This window comes from Schistocerca serialis, chromosome 5, assembly GCF_023864345.2.
Source record: "Schistocerca serialis cubense isolate TAMUIC-IGC-003099 chromosome 5, iqSchSeri2.2, whole genome shotgun sequence".
Taxonomy (NCBI): Eukaryota; Metazoa; Arthropoda; class Insecta; order Orthoptera; family Acrididae; genus Schistocerca; species Schistocerca serialis.
This window is the reverse complement of record NC_064642.1, coordinates 598803451-598827733: the sequence shown is the minus strand read 5'-3', so window position 1 is coordinate 598827733 and position 24283 is coordinate 598803451.

Below are 24283 nucleotides of genomic sequence, written 5' to 3'. Positions count from 1 at the left end.
ACCTTATCAACCGCTTCCCTATTCTTACTGAGCATGACTGGCAGCGCATAATCGCTGCTATTCCAAGAGTTAGCAGAAGAAGAAGAACAAACATTCCTCTTCGTCGCACCGCTAGTTTCCCAGCACCCACTGTATTTTATCGTGTCAAGCTCCGACAAATTTTAGTTAACCCTTTTAATCCCAGTCAATTTTATCTTGTATTTGTGGAGTAAATGTCAATAGACATTAGACTCCTATATTGTAGACCACCACAGGAGAGGTTGTCCATACCAGAGAGCAGAGAGGTGTTGCCACGCGGTGTCAATGTTGACCTTGAACCCGCTGGCCGATATGGTTAAAACGTCAATGATTTTTGCAGAACATACTAATGTACATGCTCTGTGAATATGAATGTCCTATCTCTAGTCAAAAAAAAAAAAAAAGTTCAAATGTGTGTGAAATCTTATGGGACTTACCTGCTGAGGTCATCAGTCCCTAAGCTTACACACAACCTAAATTATCCTAAGGACAGACACACACACCCATGCCCGAGGGAGGACTCGAACCTCCACCGGGATCAGCCACACAGTCCATGACTGCAGCGCCTGAGACGGCTCAGCTAATTCCGCGCGGCCATCTCTAGTCGTTCAACGTGTTTTGTTTCTGTAAACATGAGTGTAATCCTGACATGGCACCCACTAACTTCTTCCTTTTTCTTTGGAGGAAGAAACCATTACGTGGTAGGTATTTCTGAAATGACGGTGACGTGATTTTCGGGATGACACGTCTTCTGAACGGCCAAAATGCAGACTTCTGCAACCCAGGCCTCTGCCCATTGATCCATAACTCAGAAATATCTGCCGTATTGAAGGATGAAACGTAGAGAAGGACAAACATCATGAAGACGTTTCGTGGTCGCAGCTTCAATTTGTCGACGTTATAATTAAAGCTACGACTACCCATCATAGTGTGTGAATATAACTTATTCATGTGGTCCCATTCCTTCGAGGTACTCATTTTTTATTGTTTCACTATTGTACGAACTTTCCACCGGAAAAATATAACGTTTGTGTTGTTATCCGCGGTGACCAGAAGCAGTGATGAGACAGTAACACTGATGGCGAGCGCTGGTCGCGGCTCACGCTGGGGCTGCTGCGGCCACATCAAGTGTGGACCATATGCGATGTATGCAGAGACACGTACGAGGAGAACACGGCAAGTGCCACAATTCGATTTCCCATAAACTTCCCTCTGTGAAAGAGGGGTCAAAACTAGCGAACACGGGTCTCGGCTTGTGCATAGGTACTCGACCGTTTCTGAGAAAACGACGGTCAAACTTTTCGAGGTTTATGTGCTTTTTTGCGAGCAAAAAGCTCAGCTGAAGCGGTGGTACAGTGGCTAGCGTCGCACTTTGCACTTTTTGCTCCCCTTATTCGAAATCCGATCATTATTTTCATTTTTGTTCTTCATTTCTCTAACCATGTACGTAGACGATTACTCCACGATTGTTTTCCATTGCATAAAGAAATAGCGTTGTCCGTATTCGTCTACTAATTGCATGTCTAGTGAACAAATTTTTCAAAGATAAAAGAAAGAAAGAAATGAATGAGGAAATAATATGAGATTGTTTTCGGCGAAATTCCTGCCGTGTATCTTCATACATAATCAACTGCAAGTGTCAGTTTTCGGTAAAATGCTCCGTTTTTCGTGGACTGCGACGAAATTATTGCCAACGCGAGAAATGTCCAGCATTGTTAACGACGCTTCTTTGCCGAGTAAGATTCATAAGTAGAAATGTCACTATGGCAAACCTGCCTTCGTGCGATGCTTGTGGTGTTCGAAATTTCTGTGTTTGGAATGTTTCTAGATCGGTATCATCCTAGGGAAGCATCAAATCTTCCTGAATAATAAACGTAGGAATAAAATAGAAAATTTCCTATAACAATTGATATAAGAGTGAAATATGAGAATATGAGGGTATAATAATAATAATGGCGTGTGACGAGGGCATCCCGTCGGGTAGACCTTTCGCTGGGTGCAAGTCGATTTGACGCCACTTCGGCGACTTGCGCGTCGATGGGGATGAAATGATGATGATTAGGACAACACAACGCCCAGTCTCTGAGCGGAGAAAATCTCCGACCCGGGCCCTTAGGATTGACAGTCTGTCGCGCTGCCCACTCAGCTACAGGGAGCGGACAGTATAAGGGTTTATAAAAGTTTTATCATTGAAAATATTATACACACATCTTGTATAATAAATTTAGGTCACTTACTATGAAACCCAGTTGTAATTTTACGGTATTAATATGACGTCCTTACATATCCTAACTTGATAAGCAACACGTGTGTAGTAACTTTCTGTGGACATGAGTAATGAAAATAAATAAAAAAGTAAAATAAATAAAAACAATAATCTGGTTTCGAAGAAAGGACGCCAAAGCAAAGGATGCGACACAGGCCACGGTGTCACCTTATCGGCACAGATTATCGCACGGTAGAAGGCATCTCCATTACGTCGAATACTTTGACTGGTGTTTTCTCAGAAACGGTCGAGTATCTACGAATAAGCCGACACACGTGTTCACTTATTTTGACTCCTCTTCCACTGATCGACGTTTCTGGGAAATCGGCACTTGACATGTTTTCCTCGTCAGTAGTGAAACGCCGCCGTCACCGTGGCCAAATCAGATCGATGAAATGTAAGCAAACCAAACAAAAAATGTTAACCCTCTCCCGGGAGAGATACAGTTTTTTACCGTATGTCACCGCCTTTAGGCTCCATAATGGCCTTCATTCGGCGAGGAAGAGAGCCCACATAGTTCCCTCAAATGTGCCACATCCAGCTTAGGTCTCTCATTGGTGATTAGGTCCCGCACAGCTAACAAATTGGGGGATGTTAATTGCTACGTTTCAGCAATAGCGATTTAGAGGGCGGTATCGAGGTGTGATAGATTCCCTGAATGTTCACAAAACCAGGAATATATGCCCGTAGGCCTGTGACGATGGCTGTCTTACCTTGGAAGAATGGAGTGGACACAACTTGAGAGTTTTGAAGAAAGGGCAATATATCTACACCAAGAACGTTGAAAAAAAATTTCATATTTATGGTAAACCGAATAACTGGGTCCAAGTCATGGTACGAAAACAGCCCAAAAACTGTCATTGACCACCTCCGACCTGAACTACAATATCACACAATGTGGGTTGAGCGTCTCATTGGTCCGTTGGTGAAAATGGCGCCTTACGTCTTACGTAACGAGGCGAAGTTACGGCACGCTGAACCACACAGCAAGCTTCTAGTCATATACTGTCGAGTTTTTGTGTTGTATGGCACACAGAGGACGTGTGCCGATGCGGGTGATTGCCTCTTCCGAGACATTCGACTCGAAATGCCCATTGCATGCAGCTGCCTTCGCAGTGTTCGGCTGGAAACTGAAAAGGAGCGGCATTCACTGAGAGCAGTATTTCCTGTCGGCTTTATCACTGTCGTGGCGTGACACTCATCCCGTTCCTGGCTGTTATGGTCGCAGTACTTACGCCGTGTTACATGGTAGACGCGTACCAAGACGTGGACAGTCCACTTCGGTACACTATAAATCGGTCAATGTCCTTCACGGTGCGTTCATGGATATGTCCAGACATGGAAGCATCATTCTATCATGTCTCTTCGTAGACCTGTTTCACAACTCTGATTCTGTACAACCGACTAGCATGTGCACACTTCACTGCCATGACTTACGCCAGTAACGCAGTACTGGGACTAGTTTCACACCAGCCACAGCACTCAGCAGCGACAGGTGTGCTTTTAATGCGATGACGAATAGCTCAGTGCGTTGAATGCAAACTAGTAGATTAGTGTGCTTGTCTCAGAATTTTTGCCTCCTAGTCTTCGTCTACAAGCAGGCCGCTGCGCGCTACAGCCAGCCTCCAGTTTCCGCATGGAACTGGTTCAGATGGACTTGCATTCACTGATAACAGCAATTCCTGTCGAGTTTGGAACCTTTTGTCATTGAGAAGGTGTGTTACTCGTCTCTCGACCCTGTCGGTTAGGATACTTTTAGTACCATTGCTCTTACGCCGAGTTGCATGCCTCCTAGCGGTAACCAGCCCTTGTAGACATTTTGGACAGCCCCATTGATATTCCGACATTTTGGAAGCTTCATTGACGATGTCATGAGTATGTTCCAACACGATAGCTTCTTTCTAAGCCTGGAAAGTCTCCACATCACACCATCCTACTGTGCTGACTTCATACACTACTAGCGTATTAGCTTTTCATAGCATTCACACAAGGTTGGCACCGGTGGCGACACCTACAACGCGCTGCCATGAGGAAAGTTTACAACCGATTTCTCATACACAGACAGCAGTTGCCTGGTGAAACGTTGTTGTGATGCCTCGTGTAAGGAGGAGAAATGCGTACCATCACGTTTCAGACTTTGATAAAGGTCGGATTGTAGCCTTCAGACTTTGATAAAGGTCGGATTGTAGCCTATCGCGATTGCGGTTTATCGTATCGCGACATTGCTGCTCGCGTTGGTCGAGATCCAACGAGTGTTAGCGGAATATGGAATCGGTGGGTTCAGGAGCGTAATACGGAAAGCCACGCTGGATCCCAACGGCCTCGTATCACTAGCAGTCGAGATGACAGGCATCTTATCCGCATCGCTGTAACGCATCGTGCAGCCACGTCTCGATCCCTGAGTCAACAGATGGGTACGTTTGCAAGACAACCATCTGCACCAACAGTTCGACGACGTTTGCAGCAGCATGGACTATCAGCTCGGAGACCACGGCTGCGGTTACCCTTGACGCTGCATCACAGACAGGAGCGCCTGCGATGGTGTACTGGACGACGAAGCTGGGTGCGCGAATGGCAAAACGTCATTTTTTCGGATGAATCCAGGTTCCATTTACAGCATCATAATGGTCGCCTCCGTGTTTGGCGACATCGCGGTGAACGCACATTGGAAGCGTGTATTCGTCATCGCCATACTGGCGTATCACCCGGCGTGATGGTATGGGGTGCCATTGGTTACACGTCTCGGTCACCTCTTGTTCGCATTGACGGCACTTTGAACAGTGCACGTTCCATTTCAGATGTGTTACGACCTTTGGCTCTATCCTTCATTGGATCCCTGCGAAATCCTACATTTCAGCAGGATAATGTACAACCGTATGTTGCAGGTCCTGTACGGGCCTTTTTGGATACAGGCCAGCACATTCTCCAGATCTCTCACCAATTGAAAACGTTTGTTCAATGGTGGCTCGTCACAATACGCCAGTCACTACTCTTGATGAACGGTGGTATCGTGTTGATGCCCAGGCGTTGATGCCCAGGCGTATCAAGGCCGTTATTACGGCCAGAGGTGGTTGTGCTGGGTACTGATTTCTCAGGATCTATGCACCCAAATTGGGTGAAAATGTAATCACATGTCAGTTCTAGTATAATATATTTTTCCAATGAATACCCATTTATCATCTGTATTTCTTCTTTCTGTAGCAATTTTAACGGCCAGTAATGTATAAGCAACTCACACATCCACACCACTACACTGCCACGACTACGATACGGAGGAGTTTCAAACCGGATCTGTTCAGACTGTTTTCAATTGCTCACAATGGCTTTGACTTTTCTCACTTTGAAGTATGAGATCCGAATTTCAGTGCATCTCATATTACAAGGTGGCTCACAATACGTTTTAGAAAGTGTGGGTCTCAATTCAGATTGCAGAATGGGAGCAGTAACACTGGAACAGCGGTACTGTGAATCCAGGCGCTCCAGCTGCTGCGCCACTTTATCCACAAAAGGTCACTGTTTGGTGTCCAGTCTGCGGCCAGTCCATTATTGGGCCCATTTTCATTAAGAAACACGTCGTAGAAGACAAATACGAGTACAGCCAAGTCCTGCAACATGAATTTGTACCGGCTGCACGAGGCTGACGAAAGCTGTGAAGCTGCTGGTTCATGCAGGATGGAGCGCGTCCACAGCGTATAGTAGAAGTCTTCCACCTTCGTCAGGCTCCATTCATCGGATACTCGCCGTAGAGACCTTAGCTTTCTTTGGACATGGTGTGGAACTGCGCCCTTGTAGTCACGATCACAACCTGTGTGATCATTTCTTATGGGATTATCTAGAGGACAGAATCTTCAAAGGTATTCATGTAACAGTCCAGGATCTGTGTACTGCAATTTCCAGAGAGATTGGTGCAGTCGAAAATGACGTTCTTTAGAAAGTCATCACTGAATTCAGTTCAAGGTGCTACACACCTTTTGCTGCAGAAGGACACCATTTTGAAAACCTTCTGTAATACATTTCAGGTTGCCTGCCATAGCGTAAGTATGATAAAAGAAATATTTTGCTCCTTATTACGTCGCAGTGGACAAAAACTTTCAAACACCTATTTTGCGTCTTCCCGTATTTTCGAAAGTATTTCATTTAAACAAAATGGCAGCTCCGCTGCTTTTTAGTGCGTCGTACACTGGAATCAGAGAAACGAAGTAACGGCCGACTATGTAGCAGCAGCACTGCATCTAAATCATGTACTAAACTGCAGAAGCCTGTTCGCCTGTTGCGTCACTCTGATCCTTCTCACTAATGTACCTTATAGGGTGAGTACAGACCCTGTTTTCCTCTTCCGTGCTAATAGACCCAACAACTCCATTAACGTAATTTCCTACTAAAGCCGGTTTCAGAAGCTGATGCGTGTTAATTTCCTCTCAAGCTGACGCTTAATGAGGTTACCCACTCGGCAGTGATGAGACGATTACTTACGCTACACGCTCTTCACACTTCCCAACGACGCATTGTCCAGGGAAATAGTTTAAACTCCACAAACCTGTGATGGAAACAGATTATGAGTACCTGAAACGTCTATCCTTAGTCCCAAAATCGTTGTGATATTTGATCACAATGTTAACTTCGTTTCACCTATATTTGTTGTCTTCCTAAATCCTTCGCTTATAATATCCAATATTCTAGTATTGATCACAAACTTAACGATACTTACCTTCTCTCTGCTGCACCACGATGCCGACCACTAAAATGGCAAATTTGTCGAAATATTTCTTATTGAGAGTATATGCTGCAGCAGGAACAATAAATAAATTAACTAATATGTGGTTATGGGGAAAATACAGATAGTGAATTTGACTGATATTCGAAATTTCCTGATTATCGTGTTCAATCCCATAAACTGCTTAAAATTTGAATAACAATAAACAGCAACGTTGACCGACGCCTTATTTCACAGGGATCACCCTCATTTTGACCACGGCATCGTCAAACAGGTCGGAGGAGCGGACAGAGTTTGTGGTTGGAAGGGGGGAGTAACTTCTTGCTCTGTCGGGAGGAGATAAGAATGCATTAAATGAATCGCATGGTACAGCTGGGAAGAGGTTATTAGTGGTTTTCGTCAGCGTCGTCCTTGCTGGGTAGCAAATGGCTCTGAAATCTATACTGGGGGTTGAGGTTAAACCTGAACCGACGCACACACTTACCAGCTCACTATCAGATCTAAGAAGAAGCGGGATTTTAGGTCATCTGTTTCTTAGTACGCGAGCGACAGCGTACAGCAGTGAAGCGGCGACGGGGTCAAGCTGAGATTTTTCAGGTCTCTGTGACTGGAGACACAGATGTTCGGATAAGGAGATAGATATGGAGATGATGGTGGAAATGAGACTATGGGTTGGTTTACTGATCTGCTTTTTATTGTCTCTTCAAGTGTTAGCGAGGACGTGCAATAAAACACAGAGACTGGCTTATAAGGACATGGACGAGGGTCACTAGAATCTTTAATAAATTTTGCAGAATCCCCAAAGGCGATCCCAACCTGTAACTTTACTAAGCGTCGGGTATGCACAATAAGGTCTGGTACTACAGACCACGAGCCATAGAAGTGCCAGATTCTATTGCTCTAGCCGAAGCATAAGGCGAGTGGCATACAGATACACGTACATGTACATGTAGACATGTACGATGGGAAACAATAATCCTAGTGCAGAGGTGCGTATAGGCAAGGGTTTTGCAAGTCTTTTTTGGTGTACAAGAGTAACTGAAGATAAGGCTCATAAGCATGCGTTCCGCTGTAAGCGAGTGGAATTCTTCTGATCGCTGGACTCTCGAAATCTTGAACTCTCCACCTCTGCGTTGCTTGATGTTTGAGGGCGTCTACATACAGCGTTTGTGATTGTTTGCTTACAGATAGGACGTGAATGCGTCGTTTCTTCCCTCTAATTCACAATCAGTGAGTGTGAAATCGGGGACTTCTCATTGTGTATGATCTCTTGAAGGACTCACGAAAGCGATTTTCACTGTACAATCTACTTACGTTACAAGGCTTACTGCTAATATTCATAATTAAGTGATTTTTTTCTTTTTTTCTGACACCCCCGCATGATTCAGTCATTAAACCTGCCTTACCAGGCTAAAATTTGCCCTCACATCTTAAGACACTAATTCAGCCACGGCGGCCTGTAGATTCTAGCAATCGACATTGGGGCTACATTTTTGTTGAACGACGATATTTCTGTGCGACACAGGCAAATCCAAATGTGTTTTATGAACTGATTTTAATGTCATCTGCAATGCTGTTTACTGCTCCACAGCCTTGTAAAATATTGAAATATACAACCGCGAGGCTCTACCCGTCTGAAAATAACGACTCAAATGCTAACATTTAACTGCTATAGATAGGTAATTAGGCTATTGTTGTAGTGCACACATCCCGCGTTCGATTCCCGGCGGGGTCAGGGATTTTCTCTGCCTCGTGATGACTGGGTGTTGTGTGATGTCCTTAGGTTAGTTAGGTTTAAGTAGTTCTAAGTTCTAGGGGACTGCTGACCATAGATGTTAAGTCCCATAGTGCTCAGAGCCATTTTTTTGTAGTGCACACATATTTTTAACTTACCATATCGCGAGTGGACGAATCAGAATCAGTTTTCCTCTTCTTTCTTGTTACAAACTTATAGAATGTTAGAAACTATCAGAAGAACACACACAGCACACAAACAATAAGCGGCAGCAGTTACATTAAATTCAACTACAAGTAGGAAGTGAACGAAATAGCAACTGAAGTCAAGTAAGGCCATCAATGTACAATAGTTGGTCTCAGATAAAGTAGGGATAAACGATAGCTGGTAGTGCTACCGATATACTGATAGCTTAAATCTATCGATGGCCTTGTTGACTATAGACAATGCATACAATGTTTCGTCGCACGATTGAAAACATATTATAAGGGGCGGTCAAAAAGTTTCCGTCCGAAGGCCGTACAGTCCAGAATTGGTAGGCTATGCCATACAGGCAAAATCGACTGGGCACTGAGGCAAAGATCCGATCAATGCACCAAGTTGAAGATACCCGTTTGGTTGAACACCGTGTCCTGCTCCCTGAAGAAATGCGTAACAGCTTATTCCACATCCTCGTCAGACAGGACTCGCTGACCCTTAAAAGACTTTCTTAAAGGGCTAAAGGCATGACAATCGCTTAGGGAGCGATTAGGACTGTAGGGCGGGTGCTTAAGTGTCTCCAACTTGAATTGGCGAAACTTGTGTGACACTGTATTTGCGATATGGTGACATGAGTTATCATGAAACCGCGCCATCCCTTATCACAACATTCCACAACGGTGGTATTCGACATACATGCTGCTCCACATGCATTCTCCATTCCCGATGGATGTCAAGAAAAGAATAACAGCGCGTTGGTCCTCTATGGACGCATTTGGTAATAACGTCTCTCTAGTTCACATTTCCGCATTTGCCACATGTATGTGGGAATGACACGAATGACACAATAATACCTTGCCCACATGTAGGTGTTTATACAGAGTTTTTTTGAATTTCCCGTTACAGATTTCTAGGACTTGTAGAGGAAGTAAGTACAGAGTTCTACAATGGTTTCAATTCAGACGTCTAATTCATCCACTTCTGCTTGAGGAACTGAATTAGGAGTGAAACAGGACAATTATTAGGTAACCATACTAAAGGAACCATTACGAAACACCCATTTACGACATAAGCACATAGGTTTGTATCACCACGGTAGAGACAGAGGAACTTCTACTGGCACGAGTTCGGGGCGCTGCACTAGAAACTCAAGAGACACCGGGTGGAATGGACGCTTCGTAGGTACAATTTCTGTAACAACGTTGGTGGTCGCCACATCCAGTCGCTGTTCTGCACGTACAGTTTGCTGAATTCTTTTTTTGTTTTGGAATAACCTAAACAAGCCGGCCGGTGTGGCCGAGCGGTCCTCGGCGCTTCAGTCTGGAACCGCGAGACCGCTGCGGTCGCAGGTTCGAATCCTGCCTCGGGCGTGGATGTGTGTGATGTCCTTAGGTTATTTAGGTTTAAATAGTTCTAAGTTCTAGGGGACTGATGACCTCAGATGTTAAGTCCAATAGTGCTCAGAGGCATTTGAGCCATTTGAATAATGTAAACACGTGATGTTTAAACGTTAATGCAAAAAAAATTACTTAAGTGATAAATGGATGTTTCGTTACGTTTCCTTTCGAATAGTTAACTAATAATTGTATTGTGTCACGCGTATGTCAGTTTTTCAGAGACGAATGAGTTAGACATCTGAAATAAAACCGTTGTAGAACAGAAATGGTACATTTCCGGACACAGATTCCTGTTCAAAATATTTTTGACTCACTCAGCTCTACAAGTTCTAAAGGTTTGTAATGGGAATTTCTGAACACTCTGTGTTACCGATCAGGAGTCCCTCTAAGTCGTATATACTCAGTTACAACGCCCTCAGACGGAAACTCTCTGATCCATTTTTATATTTCAGTTTCACTACACCCGTCGTTATGTTGTCATTTATTGTGTAGCTACCAGTTTCGGCGGTTCAGTTCATCATCTTCAGGCATTACTTGATGCTCAAGGGATTATCACGATCCATATATACGATGCATCAGTGGCCAACAACTGGCTTACGCAGACTACCTGTAACTGTGAAGTCGTCTCTCCAACCTTTAACTGATGGTTAGAGAAACAACTTCACAGTTACAGGTAGTCTGTGTAAGCCAGTTGTTGGTCACTGAGCCGGCAGGGGTGGCAGAGCGGTTCTAGGCGCTACAGTCTGGAACTGCGCGACCGCTATGGTCGCAGGTTCGAATCCTGCCTCGGGCATGGATGTGTGTGATGTCCTTAGGTTAGTTAGATTTAAGTAGTTCTAAGTTCTAGGGGACTTATGACCTCCGAAGTTAAGTCCCATAGTGCTCAGAGCCATTTGAACCATTTGTTGGTCACTGATGCATCGCATATATGGACCGTGATACCCCCTTGAGCATCAACTAAGGCGTGAAGATGATGAACTGAAGCGCCGAAACTGGTAGGTACACAATAAATGACAACATAAGGACGGCTGTAGGTGTTTAATTTTCTTACAACACTGAACTGTCGGTATTCCCCCAGACCTCCTAGTACGAGGATGGATATACAGAAAAATGACAACTAAGTCCTGTGTAATTTCATGTAGGTGATAGAGGCGGCCTGCCGGAGTGGCCGTGCGATTCTAGGCGCTACAGTCTGGAGCCGAGCGACCGCAACGGTCGCAGTTTCGAATCCAGCCTCGGGTATGGATGTGTGTGATGTCCTTAGGTTAGTTAGGCTTAATTAGTTCTAAGTTCTGGACGACTGATAACCTCAGAAGTTAAGTCGCATAGTGCTCAGAGCCATTGGAACCATTTGATAGAGGCGTCCGAGCCCCTAGATCCCCCCTTTGCCCACATCCTTGCAACAGAGCAGACTGCGGAACACAGCCGTGGCACCCACTGCTGCTATCGACGTCGAGGGAACACACTCACCGATTTGAAAAACCCGGTGAGTTGCTTTCAGAAAGGCAGTAAAACTGTAGAAGGGAATTATGTCATTAGAAAAAATATGTGACTGTCTAAAGGAGACAATAACTTGATTGTGGGGTTGGGTGATAATGGTAGGGGACGGTTCAAAAAAAATACTATTTATAGAGGAATATACCACTGAAGATAGTATAAGGAAATTAGACGTACAGGGGCGTCCAATAAGTAATGCAACACTTTTTTTCGTGAAAGCATGTTGGTTTTATTCCGGATACCAATACCCAATATTATTCCCCATTCTTTTGCCCGCAAAACCCCTTTTCTCAACATAATCTCGGTCGAAAGCGACAGCCTTAAGTTACCTTATTTTGTAGAGGCTGTATGCCCGTTTGCTACCTACCCCTCTACTGGTCGACGTCGGAGCCGACCTCTTACTGCATCAATAACCGCCCCTTCATCCACGTACTGCTTCCCACAGAGTGGAGCCTTGAATAGGCGAAACATACGGATGTCGGGGGAGTGCGAGATCTGGACTGTAGGGTAGATGTAGAAGAACAATCCAATGAAATTTAGTGAGCTCGCCTTGGGTGCGCAGACAAAAAATTGTCATGTTCAGCCTCGATGAATGCAAGCAATTCACCATAGATAGTCATTTATTGCTCTTTAAGCTTTTCTGTTAAGAAGCGAGAAACCCAGCAGGCACACACCCTGGTGACGAGTGTGTGTCGGTTTGAGCAGTGAGGTATTTGACTGTGATCCGTCGGTCACCTTGAATGAGAGCGTCCACACGTTCCGACATTGCAAGAGTCCAGCTGTATGCTGCCGACTGGTATGCGGGAGATAGGACAGGTTTGCGTGACATTGTTGCGCTGATGACAGATGCCTCGCCCAACGACTTAATGTGCTTTCGTTCGATGCCAGGTCTTCGTAGACACGCTGCAAGCGCCCATGAATGTCTGTGATGCTCTGGTTTTCAGCCAAAAGGAACTCAATGACAGCTCTCTATTTGAAAGGCACCTTCGTTAGATATGCCTTTTCATGGCTATGTATAGCCCCGACACCTACTGGAACTTCTTCAAGCAATAGAAGCTCAAGCGGGAATATTCTCCGAAGTCCCACAACAAATTCCGCATGCATTTTTTCAACCGGAAATGCCCCAGAAAGAAACGTGTTGCATTACTCCCCTCGTAGTAAAGATGCTTAAAGAACTAAAACACGAAACGGAAAAAGATAAATGGTAATTAGGAAAGAATAAAAGGAAACTAAAACAGATGTTAAACAGACAAAAAATGATAAGCAGCCAATAAGGGTAGAGGTAAAGGTAGAAATGACAGGACTGTGTTCACAGCTCGAGACTGATGGTGTTCATTTAGCTCACATTCATGAATCTAGAGCCGAAAAGAAACTTAAAATCTTACTCGATATTTCTTCAGTTTGAAGGATCATTTGCTAAAAATGATTCAAATGGCTCTGAGCACCATGGGACTTAACATCTGAGGCCATCAGTCCCCTAGAACTTAGAACTACTTAAACCTAAGTAACATAAGGACATCACATACATCCATGCCCGAGGCAGGATTCGAACCTGCGACCGTAGCGGTCGCGCGGTTCCAGACTGTAGCGCTTGGAACCGCTCGGCCACTCCGGCCGGTCATTGCACTGGGCTGTGCCAGAAAAATTTCTTATAGGAGCAGATATATACGCGTTATCCGGCGATTTCATTGAGTTAAGAATTTTCAGGTTACTCAGAATGATCTTTCAGGGCCATGACGCAGCACTGCTGACGTCCAAATTTACCAGTTTACATTCACAGTCAGTTAAATATTTAAAGATATATATGAGTAATTTTTTTTTTATTGGGAGGTTACTCACGTTATTATTGCGAGGTTACGGAATAATAAACTGTTGGGAGGTTACACTAAATGTGAATGTTATAAGTATAATTATACATTTTTTTCTGTTGGGAGGTTACAACGTGGCTCGGAAGAACAATAATATCACAACTTGAGTCCGCCTTGATGTAAAACACCGTGTTATTTATTTCTTCACTATCCCAAACTAGTTTCGGCGACTACTATCACCATCATCAGTGGGGTTTTTTAACCTAAAACATGCAGAAAGTGGTATGGTTGTACAAGCACAGTAAAACATTATTACATTTTTACAAATCGTCTTTTGAAATATAGTTTTATATTGATACTTTCATACTACCTTATTTATTGTATGCCACAGCATGTTCTAAACTAATATTGGCGCTGTTTGTGACGTATTTTCTGTGCTCTTTTTTCTGTTCGCTAAGTAAAAAGACGGCAACAGAAAAAAGGGCACAGAAAATATCACAAACAGCGCCAGTAATAGTTTAAAACTGCTGTAGCATACAATAAATAAGGTAGTATGAAAGTATCAATATAAAACTATATTTCAAAAGACGATTTGTAAAAATGTAATAATGTTTTACTGTGCTTGTACAACCATACCACTTTCTGCATGTTTTAGGTTAAAAAACCCCACTGATGATGGTGATATTTGTCGCCGAAATTAGTTTGGGATAATAAAGAAACAAACAAATAACACGGTGTTTTGCATCAAGGCGGACTCAAGTTGTGATATTACTGTTTTTCTATGCAAACACGGACCAAATGAAAGAGTTCTAAGATAATATTATTGTGGCTTGGAAGATATTTCTGGACTCTACTGAAGGAGTAAAGTTAGATAAATGCTTTGCTATTGTACACAGTGAAATAGGTAAGGAGAAAAAAACAACATGAATCACTTAAAAAGCAGGTTGGCAAGGATTCTAAAATAACAACCGAATTAAAGCAGGAACTTCTGGCGATACTTTCCTAAATGACGTAGAGGGTATAGCTCAGGATGCAGAACTCTCCAGTCAGGTGGCGGAAGCAGGAGGGCAATTGGTCGAAACCAGCAAAGCCATTCACAATTTAAATATACCACTAGCTTCGCACCATATTTTAAGACGAGCAGTTTCCGTGTTCTGGTGGACATTAAAAATGATAACCTTAATTCACTAGAAAAATCTGTAAGCACACAACTCAATACAGACAAAAGATTCATAGACGGGAAATGTATTAGCCAACATGAAAGAATTCCTATCCTCGCTGCTAAAGACCGGTGGGCGGAAGTATGAATGGAAGTGGAAACCACCTAGCTAATCGTTTTGCGGGATTCAAATCTGAGGGTATAGTCCATCCAACAATATTCCCGAGTACATCTGAGGATGGATTATCTTCCTCGCGGCGTGATAAAAAGAGAACAAGATTTGTAAGCAATCATTCAGAACCAAAAGCAATCGGATGGAGAGTCATTAATGATTATCACTTCAATAATTAGGACTCTAAAATGGTCACTGTCACTAAAATACAATTTTTATGGGTAGCACTGTACATCTTATAACCAACATGTGCAACTAGTGAATTTGTAATACGTAGAGACATAATAGTTGAATCTTGTTTTTAAGCTCAGGGAGTTCACACACACAGCGTATATATAGCTGACGACTACAGAGTCCGTAGTCGGTTGGTGTATTTCTTCTGCTTTAATTTTCCACACATTGATCAGCCCTCTAATTACCCTATACACCTCTTCTCTAGGTTTTTAACCATCGTCTTCTATTTTAATTCTTAAAGACAAAAGGAAGACCAGTTGGAAGTACTATTATACCCAATTGTGAACACAAAGTATTATGGCAAAAATGAGAGTTAGTTTCGTGACATACAGCAGAAAAAATTACCTGGATTGTCCAAATAATCCTTACAGTTACACATCCTTCAACGTAGCAACGAAATGAAAAGAAATATTTTGTATTTTTGTAGTTCTTTTACGGGCTAATCATTTTAGGTGGTATGGGTTACATTTCTTTGGGGTCTGGTTTCTTTTTCTTCCCTTCCAGTTTTACTTAATCTGTCCTTTCCTCCCTTTTCCCGCCACTCTGCGCAGAAACTTCATATCAGTCCGTATTTCCCATACTTACTTACTGTTACCTTTACAGTAGAATTAAAAATTTTCAATACCTGAAATACGTATTGTACTATTGGCTTCTTTGTGTGGGTGGTCAGGTCCTCTGTCGGGCAGAATATACAGCGTGAGCATAAAATCCGGGAACGCTTTCAATTATTTACTGCACAAGAAACATAGTACAGCTATCATACATACGCCATTTCTAAGAGAAATCCTGAAACTTTTTTTTCATGTATACCACCACAGTATAGGTTTGTAATTTGCCGATAGCCAGCGCTAGTCGCAAACATGGTGAGTTCAGGTGCGGAGCGAGCTTTCTGTGTGTTGGAGTTCGACAAAAACAAGTGTGCTGCAGCTGTTTAACGGATGTTTAGAACCAAGTATGTAAGAAGCCACCAACAAGGGAGGCCATTTACCACTGGCACAACAGATTCGTTACGACGGCTTGCTTGTGCCAGGCAGAGAAGAGCGGACGTCCCAGTTTGAGTGAAGTGAATGTGGAGCGTGTACGAGAGACATTCATGAGGAGTCCAAAGAAATCAGTGCGTCGTGCATCCCGTGAACTCGAAATGGCTCCAATGACAGTGTGGAAAGTCCTTCGACAGAAGCTGTCTATGAAACCATTCAAATTGGAGCTAGTGCAGAAGCTCAATGACGACGACAAAGACAAGCGTTTTGAGTTTTGTTCGCAGTTGCAACAGTTGAATGAGGATGGGGATGGTATTGTTGCTCGCTTAATTTTTAGCAACGAAGCCACTTTTTACACTGCTGGGAAAGTGAACAGGCATAATTGTCGAATCTGTGGTACAAAGCACCCACACGAATGCACTGAATTTGAGCGTGATTCCCCAAAGGTATTTGTTTATAGGGGCTTGTCACGTCGAAAACTGTAAAGGCCTCGACTTCTTCACCGAGTGCACTGTCACCGGATATTCCTACTTGGGCATGTTGCAGCAATGGCAGATGCCTCAAATGCAATCGGACTCTCCGTTCATCTTTCAGCAGATAGGGCTCCACCCCGTTTTCATCGTGAAGTTAGTAGGTACCTGAACACGGAGCTGCCGCATCGATTATCGGTTGTGCTTCAGAAGGGGGCACCGGTTTCATGAAAAGGCCTCCCCGATCGCCAGATCTCACTCCGTGTGATTTTTTTCTGTGGGGACACATTAAAGATCCGGTGTATGTACCGCCTCTACCACGTGATATAGTAGAGCTCCGGGAGAGAATACGGGAAGCGACTGCCACAGTCTATGATGCCATGCTGGGACGGGTATGACAGGATGCCATTCACTAATGGCCGTAATTTTTCCCGAGGGCATGAAGCTTTACTGTATGATTAAATGATGATGGCGTCCTCTTGGGTAAAATATTCCGGAGGTAAAATAGTCCCCCATTCGGATCTCCGGGCGGGGACTACTCAAGAGGACGTCGTTATCAAGATAAAGAAAATTGGCGTTCCACGGATCGGAGCGTGGAATGTCAGATCCCTTAATCGGGCAGGTAGGTTAGAAAATTTGAAAAAGGAAATGGATAGGTTCAAGTTAGATATAGTGGGAACTAGTGAAGTTCGGTGGCAGGAGGAACAAGACTTTTGGTCAGGTGAATTCAGGGTTATAAATACAAAATCAAATAGGGGTAATGCAGGAGTAGGTTTAATAATGAATAAAAAAATAGGAGTGCGCGGAAGCTACTACAAACAGCATAGCGAACGCATTATTGTGGCCAAGATAGACACGAAGTCCACGCCTACTGCAGTAGTACAAGTTTATATGCCAACTAGCTCTGCAGATGACGAAGAAAGTGATGAAATGTATGATGAGATAAAAGAAATTATTCGGGTAGTGAAGGGAGACGAAAATTTAATAGTCATGGGTGACTGGAATCCCAGAGTAGGAAGAGGAAGAGAAAGAAACGTAGTAGGTGAATATGGATTGGGGCTAAGAAATGAAAGAGGAAGCCGCCTGGTAGAATTTTGCACAGAGCATAACTTAATCATAGCTAACACTTGGTTCAAGAATCATGAAAGAAGGTTGTATACATGGAAGAACCCTGGAGATACTAAAAGGTTTCAGATAGAATATGTAATGGTAAGACAGAGATTTAAGAACCAGATTTTAAATTGTAAGACATTTCCAGGGGCAGATGTGGACTCTGACCACAATCTATTGGTTATGAACTGTAGATTAAAACTGAAGAAACTGCAAAAAGGTGGGAATTTAAGGAGATGGGACCTGGCTAAACTGAAAGAACCAGAGGTTGTACAGAGTTTCAGGAAGAGTATAAGGGAACAATTGACAGGAATGGGGGAAAGAAATACAGTAGAAGAAGAATGGGTACCTTTGAGGAATGAAATAGTGAAGGCAGCAGAGGATCAAGTAGGTAAAAAGACGGGGACTAGTAGATATCCTTGGGTAACAGAAGAGATACTGAATGTAATTGATGAAAGGAGAAAATATAAAAATGCAGTAAGTGAATCAAGCAAAAAGGAATACAAACGTCTCAAAAATGAGATCGACAGGAAGTGCAAAATGGCTAAGTAGGGATGGCTAGAGGACAAATGTAAGGATGTAGAGGTTCATTTCACGGTGGGTAAGATAGATATTGCCTACAGGAAAATTAAAGAGACCTTTGGACAAAAGAGAACCACTTGCATGAATATCAAGAGCTCAGATGGAAACCCAGTTCTAAGCAAAGAAGGGAAAGTAGAAAGGTGGAAGGAGTATGTAGAGGGTCTAAACAGGGGCGATGTTCTTGAGGACAATATTATGGAAATGGAATAGGATGTAGATGAAGATGAAGAGGGAGATATGATACTGCGTGAAGAGTTTGACAGAGCACTGAAAGACCTAAGTTGAAACAAGGTCCCGGAAAAAGACAACATTCCATTAGAACTACTGACAGCCTTGGGAGAGCCAAGCCTAACAAACGTCTACCATCTGGTGAGCAAGATGTATGAGACAGGCGAAATTCCCTCGGACTTCAAGAAGAATATAGTAATTCCAATCCCAAAGAAGGCAGGTGTTGACAGATGTGAAAATTACCGAACTATCAGTTTAATAAGTCACAGCTGCAAAATACTAACGCGATTTCCTTACAGACGAATGGAAAAACTGTTAGAAGCTGACCTCGGGGAAGATCAGTTTGGATTCTGTAGAAATGTTGGAACACGTGAGGCAATACTGACCCTACGACTTATATTAGAAGAAAGATTAAGGAAAGGCAAACCTACGTTTCTAGCATTTGTAGACTTAGAGAAAGGTTTTGACAATGTTGACTGGAATACTCTCTTTCAAATTCTGAAGGTGGCAGGGGTAAAGTACAGGGGGCGAAAGGCTATTTACAATTTGTACAAAAATCAGATGGCAGTTATAAGAGTCGAGGGGCATGAAAGGGAAGCAGTGGTTGGGAAGGGAGTTAGGCAGGACTGTAGCCTCTCCCCGATGCTATTCAATCTGTATATTGAGCAAGCAGTGAAGGAAACAAAAGAAAAATTCGGAGTAGAAATAAAAACTTTGAGGTTCAACGATGACATTGTAATTCTGTCAGAGACAGCAAAGGACTTGGAAGAGCAGTTGAACGGAATGGACAGTGTCTTGAAAGGAGGGTATAAGATGAACTTCAACAAAAGCAAAACGAGGGTAGTGGAATGTAGTTGAATTAAATCGCGTGATCCTGAGGGTATTAGATTAGGAAATGAGACGCTTAAAGTAGTAAATGAGTTTTGCTATTTGGGGACCAAAATAAGTGATGATGGTCGGAGTAGAAAGGATATAAAATGTAGCCTGGCTATGGCAAGGAAAGCGTTTCTGAAGAAGAGAAATTTGTTAACATCGAGTATTGATTTAAGTGTCAGGAAGACGTTTCATAAAGTATTTGTATGGAATGTAGCTATGTATGGAAGTGAAACATGGACGATAAATAGTTTACACAAGAAGAGAATAGAAGCTTTCGAAATGTGGTGCTACAGAAGAATGCTGAAGATTAGATGGGTAGATCACAAAACTAATGAGGAGGTATTGAACAGAATTGGGGAGAAGAGGAGTTTGTGGCACAACCTGACTAGAAGAAAGGATCGGTTGGTAGGACATGTTCTGAGGCATCAAGGGATCACCAATTTAGTATTGGAGGGCAGCGTGGAGAGTAAAAATCGTAGAGAGAGACCAAGAGATGAATACAATAAGCAGATTCAGAAGGATGTAGGCTGCAGTAGGTACTGGGAGATGAAGAAGCTTGCACAGGATAGAGTAGCATGGAGAGCTGCATCAAACCAGTCTCAGGACTGAAGACCACGACAACAACAACAACAACAACAACAACACTGGTTCGCGTATCGAATGTTTGTAAAACAAACTTTCAGAGTTTCTCTTCAAAATGCAATATCTATGACATCTGTGCAATGTTTGGTTCTTGTGTAATAAATAATTAAAAGTGTTCCCGGCTGTTACGTACACATTGAATTTGATTGCCTCAGCTGAGGAAATGTAGGGCGAAACTCATTGTTGTAATGTTTAGAAGGGTTTCGTGTTATGAAAATTGGAACGTCCAGTATTCGAAAAATAGATGGGAATCGTTATAGGTCGTGGGGTCTTAGGGTATATAAAATTAAGATTTGTGTTTTAATATGAAATCGTATGAATAGAGCAACTGGTTCATGGGAGTACGGACTTGTTGTGTCCCAGCTATAGTGAAATTGATATTTAGCACTAGAATGTTCGAGGGTTGGCACTAACCGACTACACATTTATTTTCCTGTTTTATTAGGTACTTTGTACCCAGAATACTGTGAGGGTACGGACTCCAAAGTGACAGTGGCATGGGAGCAATTTGTCACTGGGGGCTATGCTGCTCCATTAGGAGGTATAGGTCCTAATCCATATTAGGGACCGGTGCTACCCCACGTGGATCTTGGTTAAGCCCACACACACACACACACACACACACACACACACACACACACACACACACAGAGAGAGAGAGAGAGAGAGAGAGAGAGGGGGGGGGGGAGAGGGAGAGAGAGAGAGAGAGAGAGAGTGTGTGTGTGTGTAACGTGTGTGTAACACGCTATATATGCATCTGATGCTTGGTATAACGAAAGTCCAAAGTTCTGTAGCTAGCAGGACCTAGTGCTAATTAGTGTATCTAATTCTGTATCTAAGTGTTAACTCACTGTTGTTATAATCTTTGTCAGTCACAAACAACCATTGTTGAACAGAATTACTATGAGTCAGTTAATACGTTTACTGTGCAGGTTCTGATCTGAAAAGAAATTGGTTATCATCAAGTTAGAACCGGTGCGACTAGTCACAACAGTGCTTAGCACAGATTGGATATCGACTGTACAATCGAGCAGTTCTTCCTCTCTTAACCCGCTATTACACATGTGCCAGAAAGTGAATCATAATTTGGTCTCAATATAGTGTATTGCGACAGTAAACGATATGTATTCAAAGTAACAGAAGAATTCAGTATTCCGCCTGTCAACAATAGAGTCTGATGTAAGTCCTTATGTACGTCATCTGTAATAAAGTAATCACGGGGTTGACGTATGTAAAGCTAAGGATACATAATTAGAAATAAAGTAAAGTAAAAGAGGTACATTGAAATGCCGTAAACTGTTGCCTTTTCTAAGGAAGAATTCGTATGATTATACACTCTAAGAAGAAAAACATACAGAGAGAAAAGAAAAAGCAAAAAAGCGACGCACCACGAAGGAATTATCCAAATTGGACTGAAATCGGGAGATGTGATATACGAGTATACACAGATAATTACAATTTCAGAAAAACAGGATGATTTACTTACGAGAAATTAACAAACTGAGCAATCCAATAGCGCTTTGGTCCATCTCTGGTCCTTATGTAAGCAGTTATTCGGCTGGGCATTGATTAACAGTTGCTCGATGTGCTTCTGCCGAAGTGGAGCGTTAGATCGTCAAAATACTCAATCTCGTTGCAGGGCCATGCCCATAATGTTGCAAACCTTGTCAGTTGGGGAGAGATCCTCCGACCCTGATGGCCAAGTTATTGTTTGACTAGCACGAGACAAGAACAGAAACTCTCGCTGGGTGCGGACAAGCGCTATCTCGTTGAAATGTGAATCCAGGATGTCTTGCCATGAAGAGGAACTAAAGAGAGCTTAGAAGAATATCGTCGATGTACCGCTGTACTGTAAGGACGCGACGGATTATAACCAAAGGAGTCCTGCTATGAAAAGGAATATCACCCCAGACCATCCTCGCTGTCGGGCCATATGACAGGCGACGTTCAGGTTTCTGTTCCACCTCTGCCCGGGGCGTCTCCAGACACGTTCGCTTTCGATTCTGATTAGGAAAACCCTCTCAAAGAGCTGTTCACAGTAACAGACTCTCTACCCTAGCTATCTACTCATAATGAGCCCTATCCCCTTATACCATTCTCTTATGCAGTTGATATTACCCTATACTCATCTGACCAGAAATCCTTTCGTTCTTTCGATTATTCACCTCACCGATCACCACTATATCTAGATTGAGCCGTTTTATTTCTCTTTCCAGATTTTCTAGTTTTCTTGCCACGTTCAAGCTTTTGACATTCCCCGCCCCAACTCGTAGAACATTGTCCTTTCGTAGGTTACTGAATCTTTTTCTAATGGTCATCTTCCCCTTGGCATTCTCCTCTCGGAGATCTGTGTGAGGGCTAATCTGGAATCTTTAGCCAATGGAGACATCATCATGACACTTTTTCAATTACAGGCCACTTATCCTGTGGATACATATTAAGTGTCTTTAATGCAGAGCCTTCTGCATCCTTGTACCGTTGATCATTGCTGCTTCTCCCACGTATTAGGGGTAGTTTCCCACCCCAAGGGCCAGGGAAGTTCCCAACCCTCTGGCGCCTCTCCAACCTCTTTGACAAGGCAGAATGCGGGGAAGACTTCCGATGCGGGATGTTTTCGGCCACCAACGCTGACTGTTATTCAAAATGTAAGTGGTTACGGGGTTCTAACTCAGGACCGAAGACGTTTTGATTACTGACGAAAGATGCTGCTGCTAGAGAAATACCGTCTGTTAACTCAGCAGTCCTGCGTCGGTATCATACGTGGTCGACAGCTGCTCGCAGAATATCCAGTATAATCAGGACGATATGTCGTTGTAGGCTCTCCTTCAGATCAGGAAGGTACCCCATACATCCCATTGACAGTACCAGAGCTGCAAGCACTAACAGAAAGCACTGATGAACCAATCGTTATTCGCACTGAAGGCTCGCTAACGCTGGAGATAAATTCAACCAAATATTTGCGAAGAACGTAACGCTGTTTAGAAAAGATAGCGTAAAAACAGTTGTTCGTGGTGTGCTTGTTGTTGTTAATTTCTTGTAGTGAAATTGAAGGAAATACGAAGATCGACTGAAAAGTAATGCGTCCACCTTCGGCAGCATTGTTTTTGCGGCAGGTACTGGCTTGTTCTGTAGCCTCTCCTCTACGGCTCCAGTTGGCGGGAAGACTTAGCATTGATCACTTGTGTTGTTACATTGTAAAATATGGGACCCTGCACAGACGGCCGGTCAATGCGATTTAAGCAACGTGCAGTGATTGAATCCTTGATAGCAGAATGTATTACCCCAAAGGAGATTCATCAGAGAATGGAAGCAGTTTATGGTGATTGTGTTGATGTGAGTACTGTGCGTCGTTGGGCGAGGAAGTTTAAAGGATGTTGAGGTGGGAACATCTGACCTGCGTGACAAACAACGAGTTGGACGTCCTGTGACAGCAATAACCGAGTTTCATAAGCAAAATGTTGACAGACTGATTCAGGACGATCATCGTATCACTCAGAGAGAAATTGCAAGCACAATCTCGCATTTCGCAAGAAGGTGCAGGCCACACGTTTTCCTGCAGCATGCCAGTGCCAAACCACACGTCTCTTGAGCCACCACAGCAGAACTTCAGAAACTGAATCTCACCACTGTATGGCATACTACATACAGTCCAGATGTAGCACCGTCTGACTTCCGTCTGTTCCCTATAATGAAAGACGATCTGCGGTGACATCATTATGCTTCTCATGAAGACGTTGAGAGAACTGTGAGACTGTGGTTACTGAAACAGTGTCGACTCCTTCCGTGACAGCTTCAGAAAGCTTGTTCATCGTTGGCAGAGATGTATCCAATTAGCTGGTGATTATGCGGAAAAGTGAAAATTGGTAACTAAATATTACATTCTAAGGATTATTTATTCGCTTGATTTATTAAAATATTCCCATCCAAAGCCAATTAAGGAAGGTGGAGGCATTACTTTTCGTTCAAACCTCGTGGTTCCTACGAGTTGATATGGGCAAAGGTCATTCTTGGCGACCGGAATAAAATAATAATTGGATCCTTTTACCGATCTCCGACTCAGTTGATACAACTGCCGAAAGGTTAAAAAAACACTTGAGTTTAATTTCAAACACGTAGCTCACTCACAGAATTATAGTTGGTGATAACTTTAGTTTATCCTCAACATACTGCGAAAATATATTTTTAAATAAGGAGGTA